The sequence below is a fragment of the Eurytemora carolleeae genome, unplaced genomic scaffold (genome assembly GCF_000591075.1).
Source record: "Eurytemora carolleeae unplaced genomic scaffold, Eaff_2.0 scaffold129, whole genome shotgun sequence".
NCBI lineage: Eukaryota > Metazoa > Arthropoda > Copepoda > Calanoida > Temoridae > Eurytemora > Eurytemora carolleeae.
In genome coordinates, this window is record NW_019396235.1 from 429318 (window position 1) to 438750 (window position 9433).

Sequence of the window (9433 nt, forward strand, 5' to 3'; positions counted from 1 at the left end):
GTTCCAAAGTATTCTGCCTTAGATATAATAATCTAATGGCTTATTTAATAATTTGGCAAAGAGATAAATTCAATACAATCGTCTCTGAAGTCTCATTCTTTGTGGGTAACCCGGTAACAAGTAGAGCCAAGAAAATATGAAATTTCTTATATTTACCAGCTGACTTAATGAATGCCTCAGAATGAAATTTATGAATGAGAAAGAAATGCAGTTTAACTTTGCAAGGCTGATTCAACTACTTCTTTTGTAGGCTGGACGTGGTTCAGCAATTAGGAAACAAAACTCAAGGACTTTGAGATGCATTGAGGTGTTAACTTTAATAGAACTCTTCGAGTTTAAACCAGTTATAAAATTTAATCGCATCTGAAGTATCAATTTTTCTTAATAAACATCAAAATTTGAACTAATTCTACAAGTAACGGGTAAAATTAAGGCTAAAAGTTATTTATCACACAGAGACGAAATCAAACAAATCATTTCAACTTATATTACTTTATGATTTTGTTTGTCCTTTTATTTTATTTCTATCAGACTCACTTAGGATAAAGATAATTTAAAGTTATTATTAAAAATATGTTCCAACCTGAGATCTTCTGAGGTGTGATACGTAGCTCTGGATAGAGTTAGAGCGAACCCTGTCCTGAGCAAACCGTCTCCGGGTTGGAGTTGAGTGTGAGGATGAATCCTGGAGAAGAATGAGAAGAACTAGGAGAACTAGAAGAGAGTGAAGGACTAGGACGGATTTTAAATCTCTCATCTGACAGTACATGCTCAAGTTAAAAAACAAAACAATTTAAACCAGTAATCTCCACAAAATAAATTTGATTTGATGGGACGACATTTAAAAAACTTAAGTATAAAGTTAAATTCCTTTTCAAAACTTCACATTATCATTGTTTTTAATCTTGATACAGAAAAGTTATACCTTAAAAAAGTCCAATGAATACAAAATACAACAAATGCGAAGTACCATTTCACATAATTAGTTCATTTTTAAACTACAATTGTAAGTGGTAATAAATTATCTTTGTAACAACATGAAGTACACAAAAATGGCATTTATATCATCTTCACAGTTTTTTAAAGGTCGCCTTTTACTTTTATTTATCTAAGTAAGTACTTTATTTCATTGTTAAATTTGCCCTAATTTAAAATGTCTACACTGACGGGATGGATTTTTTATTCAGCAAAATGAAGAAAACTACGAGAAAAAGTTAGCAAAAATTAAAGAATTAATGTTGATTTAGTTGATTATGGATTAGTTGTTAAAATAGATTTACAATTTCATCGGGGGAAAAGGATCTAATTAATTTTAAAAAGCATTTTTTCGGTGGAGGGTTAAAATCTATTTTGGACATACATGACGGAGGGTCTTAGCAACAAACTCAATTTTTTATATACAGGGTGTCCCACGAAACATGACAGTATGCAGGACGACTTGAATGTCGTCTTGATTTTTGATATAATTTGCTGCGTTTATTTGTCAACCAAATTTTAGAAGTAAATTTCTAGAGATAATAATCACAAAATTTTCCTTGTCCTGCCATTTCCAAAATGTGGTCTGCCTTTTTTGTGCTTTCAATATTGCCCGAGATATGAAGAATTTCGTTCAGATTTCGACAATTTTGCTTTTATTTAACAAAATTGAAATCTGAACCAAACTCTTTATATCTCCGGTAATATTGAAAGCACAAAAAACGCAGACCACTTTTTGGAAATGCCAGGGCTAGGAGAACTAGGTGATAATTGTTTCAAGAATCATACATGTTAAAATAGATAGAAGACTAAATGTCACAAATAAATTCAAATACCAAAGACGACTTTCAAGTCGTCTTGCTATTGTCATGTTTCGTGGGACACCCTGTACTATTTATATTTATAGTTATATTTATATTTATACACTATTTATAACAATTTGTCTCTACTATGATTATGAATTATTTGATGGAACAGAATAAATAGTTTGAAATATCTTAGGTCTACGACATTGGGCTGCATTAAGATATATAAATCAGAAATTCGTTCGTGGAAAAAAAATCCTTTCCGGATACCATAAATACTAGAAAACAGTGTAATATTAAAACGATATTTATGTGTATTTGATGTCGTTACAAATCAACTTGGTTTACTATTGTTAAAAATTACTTACAACGTGAAATGGCCTAAGCAAACTATAAAATTGCTGTGTTTCATGTGGTTTATTTAAAATCATAACATGAGTCCAACAGTCGTCCTCTTTTTGCACAGTTTTATGAGTTCCACTGTACCAAAACTACTAAATTAGTTCATACCATGCTGTTATTTGTTTGAAGTTAAATAAAACAACTCCTTGATTTTCAAATAAAAAGTATAGACGGATCCGAAACCAAAAAATATCTAAAATTCACTGAATAAACTCATGACTAATGATGTAAAGATATGTAGGCATGTATACTCTGATTGGTTGGCCGGGGTACGTCTTAGCTCCGAGTCTAGATTAGAACTGAGACGGAGATGAAACCAAGATTGACCAAACCAGGATTACCCAGACCAAACCATAAACTAAGGATACGCTGACTGAAAGATGATTTACTGCCAGTAAATATATTTGTATTAATTTAATAATAGTTTTTATTCAAATCTTAATTTGGTTTTTTCTTAACATTTTTATCATTTTCTTGTTTTAATACTGAAACATTTTACTGGAGGATCAGAAGGTACACAATACACGAGGCATCTTCGCTCAGTTTTTCTGACCGCTGTCGTATATGCGATAGAAGGGGATTAACTTTACCACTGTAATGCCATTTAGGAGTAAAATTGTTCTACAATTCCTTGGCCTCTGGTACGGCGAGGTGGCTCGGACGAGAAAATGAGGAGAATGTGGCTAGGACGAGAAATTGTTGTGGCTGGCCTTTCTCCCCTCATGGTACTGTTTATAGAATTAAATATATTCTTTTTGCGAGAGAAACAAAATACAGTATAGATATTAGATATATAGTACACAATACGGAAATATATTGAAAGAACTTAATAGTACAGTAAGTCCACTATAGTACACAGTACTAGGTACACTGATAGTAAACCTCAAGGTAATAAGGCAAGAAAAGTTAATTGCTGTTACGTATTCTCTGCGTACATATTGAAACCAGTTCTCTCTTGGCGGTGTTTGTAAACAAGAATAAATGCATCAGTGTTCTTCTAGTATCCGAGGAGGTTAAAAGCATTTAATTTTGATAATTTTGATAATTCATGTAATAGTCTCCTATGACCAGAATATTTCATTGATTTTTTATGTAAAGATGGATCCCATGTCAGGGTGTGACATCCGTTTTGTGTTTACATTACCGCCCAGAGACAGTAAACTGCAGTACTAAAAATGCGGACACTTCAGAAATAACTATCTTTACATTATTATTCTTTTAGTAAAGTTACTAAAGTACACAATACACAGATAATAAACAGAATACACAGTACACAGATAGTAAGCCTACTATAGAACACAGTTCAAAGATTGTACTAAGTTCACAGTATACAGATAGTAAAACCACTTGGGTACACAATTTATACAGATAGTATGCCCAATTGTGTACACAGTAAACATACTAGAGTGTACAGTACACAGATAGGAAACCTAACAGGGTACACAATACATAGATAGTAACCCTAACAGAGTACAGAGTACACAGAGAATAACCCTGGTGGAATACACAGTACACAAATAGTAAATCTTTAAGAGTACACAGTACACAGATTAGATAGGACAATAAACCTAACAGAGGGGACAGTACACAGTTCGTAAACCTACCAATAGTACATGTTCAAAAATACAGTTATCCCAACAAGTTACACGTGCGCAAATACTTCCAACTAAATCCTCCAAATATTGAATCCAAATCTACCAAATCTCACACAAAGAACTGGTCTCAGATAATTCTTTGTGTCATATTCAGTTCTTTTACTTCTTACCGTATTTATTATGCGAGGGGTCAAGACTTTAAACTGCCTGAATATGGCTGGGTGCGGGGACTCAAGAAATATTTCAGTTCTAATCCGCGAATACACAAGGTTTATGACAGATCCTATCCAGCATAGAGGATATATGTATAATAGAGTACTCGGTATTCTACACCATAGAGGATATATGTATACAGAGTATTCAGTAACCTATAGCATAGAGGGTATATGTACACAGAGTATTCAGTATCCTAGAGCAATGAAGACATGTTTAGAAAATATATAAAAAGGAATCAAACATGTTTAGAAAATATATGAAACAAAACTGGAAAAAAAAACAATGAATTTGCCCTCAGAGAATTTTTATGAAACCGCATTTAATATAGATAATGACAAGATAATAATTGAAGGGGACAAAAACGTTGGATATGTATGTATGTTTATTGAAGATCTAAAAAAACAATACAACAAGATTAATGAGCAACAACATTTCGGGAAAGTTGACATCAAAGAGGATTGGTATATTCGTAATATATTGGATTTTATCAAGCAAGCAGAGTTAAACTTACCCACAGAACTATCAAAAATAATAACAAAATCCAATTTCAAATTGGAGGAAAAAAGACCAGAAATAGGAGTTCTTAGACTTCAACCAAAAATCCTTAAATTAAAAGAAATTAATTATGCAAACGTAAGTAGTCTCACTTCCAGAGGAATAAAGAGCTCAATGAAAGACCCGATTAAAGTAGTACAACAAATACTAGATAAATTGTTTGATCATTTATTATACTACGTGGAAAACGAATTTAACGTCAAATATTCAAAATGGTCACCTTCAGTATGTGGTATCGACGAAGCAATTAGTCGAATAAAAGAAAATAAGATAGGAAATTGGGGACAATCTGTAGAAATAGAAGGTGATTTCACCGATTTATATTCTAATTGCAATAAAGACCTATTAATCTCAAGCGTAAATCTGGCTTGTAAACTTGCTACTTTATCCAAGAACTCAATGAACTATATACAACTACTAATTGAATGCATTATGAATCATTCATATTTTAAAGAACCAGAAGGAATGTTTAAAACGCTGAAAGGTTTTTCTATGGGAGATTGCTCCGCTGCTAGAGGAAGCGAAATAATTCTACGTATAGCAGAATTAGACATTTTTAAAACATTGTCTAGGAAAAAACTAAGTAATAATGTAATCCGTTATCTTAGGTTCCGAGACGACGTCTCTGTGCACATAATTGGAAACCAAGAAAAAATCTGTGAAACAATCAAGGTAATTTGTAATGGTTACCCAAAAGAGATAATATTCAACATGGAAACTAAAATCATCCAAGGAAAATTTCTAAATATCAAAGTCATAAACTTTCCCACAAAACTAAATCCATATACTACAATACTAAGGAAGAAAACCAGTAAATATAATATCACGCCACCCAACTCAAATGTTGCTTGGAAATTCAAAAAACTGGCTGGATATGGTTATTTTAGAACTGTACACACCCACTGTACAGATATGAGGGAACTTAGAAACCAATGCAAGATAGTACGACATATTCTTTCTCTTAAAGGGTTTTCAAAAAGTCAAATTAGTAAAATCGAAAATCAAAGGAAAAAAGAGAAAAATATGTTAAACGGTAAAAGGAAAAAATTCCTAACTACAATAAAGTTCAATGAATGTTCGAATAGACACTTCTTTTTCAAAAAATTCGTCAAAGAGTCCTCAATAAACCTTGATAGCTACTATGTTCCAATGGATATTCCAGATAAAAAACTAGAACAGTATATCTTTACCGTTAAGAAAATGAGGAAAACTCTTAATTTTTAATCAATCAAAGGTAGAATAGGATTTAACTTCTTAGTTCTTGTGTAACAATTGCAATTTAATTAATTTAATATAATTTTAATAACTATAAATCTTCTTTCTATAAATCTTCTTTCATATAGCGGGTGTGCGATTGCGGCTGTTAGGGTGGAGCATCATCAAGGGGTTTAAAAATCGGTTTTTTTTTCAAATTCTTAAAGCACTATTTTGAAAATACAAATAAACTTCAATTCAATTTACAAAGCAACTTCCGCGTACAATTTTATTTTTTTGTTTGTGGGTCCAGTGCTCAAGGGAGCGCTGGACCCTTAAACAGTTTGCGCAGTTATATATATGTATAAAAAACTGCGCAAACAGTAATTGTGGAGCCAGCGCTCCCTTTTTAGTTGAGAAACTTTTAATTCACTAATGAACCCCAATATGTAGGTGCACTGCTCTGACATCAGCAATCCCTCAGGCTGCAAACATATAATTTTTAATTTTCATCCTATTACTAATTTATTAATTTATTTATAATTAATTTATTTCTAATTTTTAAAAAACTTTTCTCCAGAAATGTCTCCTTATGTTTTTCAATTCCTATTTTTTTATTTAATTTATTTAATCCTATTTCTACTTCGTCTCCTTCAAACCTAGGATGATCATTTTAGGTAACCCTAATTGACAAGACCTTCAGTTGCTTCTTTGATTTTTTCTTGCCTGATTTATTAGATCCATAATCTACCAGATTCTTAATTCAATATAGAACTGGGATGTATATGTATTGCAGTAACCCGTCCATAGGCTGATGATGAAGAAGTCTTCTAGGGCCAACTACGAAAGTAGAACCTAACCATCAAAAGATATATGAATACAGAGTATCATTAACCTATAACAGCAGAGAGAATATATGAATATAGAGTATTCAGCAAACTACAGGATAGAGTAATCAGTAAACTACAGCATAGAGGATATATGTATACAGAGTAATCAGCAAACTACAGTATGCATGTTTTCAGAGTATTCAGTAATCTATAGCATGAGGATTTACCTCTACAGAGTAATCACTAACCAGGAACCTACAGCAGAGAGGATATTTTTATACAGTAACCTACAGAAGAGATGATACAGATTGTGCATAGTTAGAATGGAAATAAATATTGCAGAGTTATCAGTTCATAATCTGATTCAACGTTTATATCTGATTGACCATAATTTGAGAATTGTTATGACTATTTTATCATCTCAATACTCTATCAGTAAACTTATGAATCCTAACAGATCTGCATAAACCATATTTGGACACTGAGAACATGATGAGATGGAAGAACAATAAAGAGAAGGTGGGGTAAAGAAGAGAAGATGGGGTAAAGAAGAGAAGGAAGGGTAAAGAAGAAAAGGAAGGGTAAAAAAGTGAAGGAATGGTAAAGAAGAGAAGGAAGGGTAAAGAAGAGAAGGAAGGGTAAAGAAGAGAAGGAAGAGTAAAGAAGAGAAGGAAGGGTAAAGAATAGGAGGTAAGGTAAAGAAGAGAAGGAAGGGTAAAGAAGAGAAGGAAGGGTAAAGAACAGGAGGTAAGGTAAAGAAGAGGAGGAAGGGTAAAGAAGAGAAGGAAGGGTAAAGAATTCTAGGTTTTAGGTTGTCAATAAAATCTCATTTTTTGTGAGTAACCCTGTTTGTATTGTTTATAGGTGTGTATGTATATAAATTTGAATAAACAGAATTTTCACGCCTAATCTAAATCCTATAAGGCAAGCACTAAGCAGGCACTTCATAGACTTCACATGTTAGTCATACAGTATTTTTAGCGAATATTTCAAGTTCAGACTGTAGATTCGTTCCAGCAGATTTATCAGATTTAAAATAGTTTCATTTGCGAATGTATTTCAAAATTAAATCAAATTGTTATTTTATTTAAATGTATACAATATTATTTAATTTATCAAGTCGAATATGCAACCTGTATCTATGAAGGGTGTAGAAGGATTGAATGGAATGTGAAAGTGTAAATGAATATTACTCTGTATATCGGTTAATTAGAGTAACCCAGTGTTACAGGTTGACCCATAACGTTGCTGCGCTGCAAGGACAGAGAAGAAAGCTGCTCCAGCTACCCCTGTGTCAGTCAGCCTAGACCCTGCTACAGAGATACAGGGTTCAAGTGAAGGGATTTATTTCTCCAGGATAGATTAGGAGTAGGGGAATACATCTTTCTTACTTGGGGTACAGAAATACAGGGGAATACATCTTTCTTACTTGGGGTACAGGTATACAGCCTACAGGGGGATATAAGGAATAAGGATACAGCGGGGATATAGCTCTGAATAAATAGGGAAAATAGAAATACACGGAGATTTGTTGGAATTCATCATGACAGGGGGGAAAGGATTTATTTTAAGTATATTCTGATTCTGAATATATTTCTTCAAGACAATTTTTTCAGGGTTTTTCTTTTTACACTAAACTTGCGAAGTGAGGCAAAGTCATTAAAAAAACTAAACCAAAATGCTTCTACGGTTAAATACAAACTATGCTGACATTTTTTTTAACAAATTCAGAAATGAGTCAAAAAATATTAGATTTATACACTTAAAAAAGATTAAGGAAAAATCTTAAACGCAGAATCCCAAAATAAAAGAGTGGAACAAACTTTAAATGTAGGATACTAAAAAAGTAATTTTAAAAAAATGATATATCTCTCTTTAAAGAATGTTTTCTTGTGACAACTTGGTAATTCATTGCACATTTTGGCATATTTTAAATATTTGGCATTTATTTTAAAAGTGTAATTAATACAAATACATTTATGCACTATGTGCAGGTTTAGGTCTATTAAGGAATTGAGTCTTTGCCTATATCTTTGCAACCCAATGTCGTAGACCTACGATATTTCAAACTAAAAGTTAAAAAAAGGTTCGCACTTACATTTTGAATTCTAGAGTTCTCAATATTGGCAATAAAATCTTGTAAATTAAGATTTACCTGGTGTTGTTTATAAATGAAACTAGTCCATGCTAAAAAATTGGATTTGGAAATGATTTAGTAGTTTTTTGGTCATCTGCGACCCGGCGTTGAAAATTTCAGCTGCCATCTATATCTGGACAGTAGATACATTTACTCTTCTAAACTTTACAAAGGTTCTTTTTTGTGTCCATCTACTTCTTCTTTTTATGACTTCAGCTATTCAAGTTGGTTTCAGTCACTAATAAAAGGAACAGCTTTGATCAATAGATTTGAAGATACTTAGCAGAGCTTATTATCCTATTTTCACTGTGAACATCTAAAAGTTTTTAGTTTTTAATTTATAAGGATTTTTGCCCTTTACCTATCTGTATTACTTCATTTGGACAACTGAATATGAGAGGAGATCTTTCTTGATTTGTTAGGATTTTTCCTTGAATTGGGTCTGAAATATCCTTCCAAGCTTCCTTCCGCTCCCTTCCAAATGTTTAGACAAATAGCGTCATGCCTTCATACTTATTCTTTTGGGGAATATATACTTATTAAAGATTATTATGATTATGATTTTACAACCTGGCAACCTGTATTCAGCTTTAGCACGCTGGCAAATGGAAGCTTCTAAACGAAGTCAACTTTTGGACTTTTAAATCATTTTTTAATACAGGATCCATCTTTGGTCAATGAAAACTTCTTCCTCATGTGTATGTATATGATTTAGAAAATGTT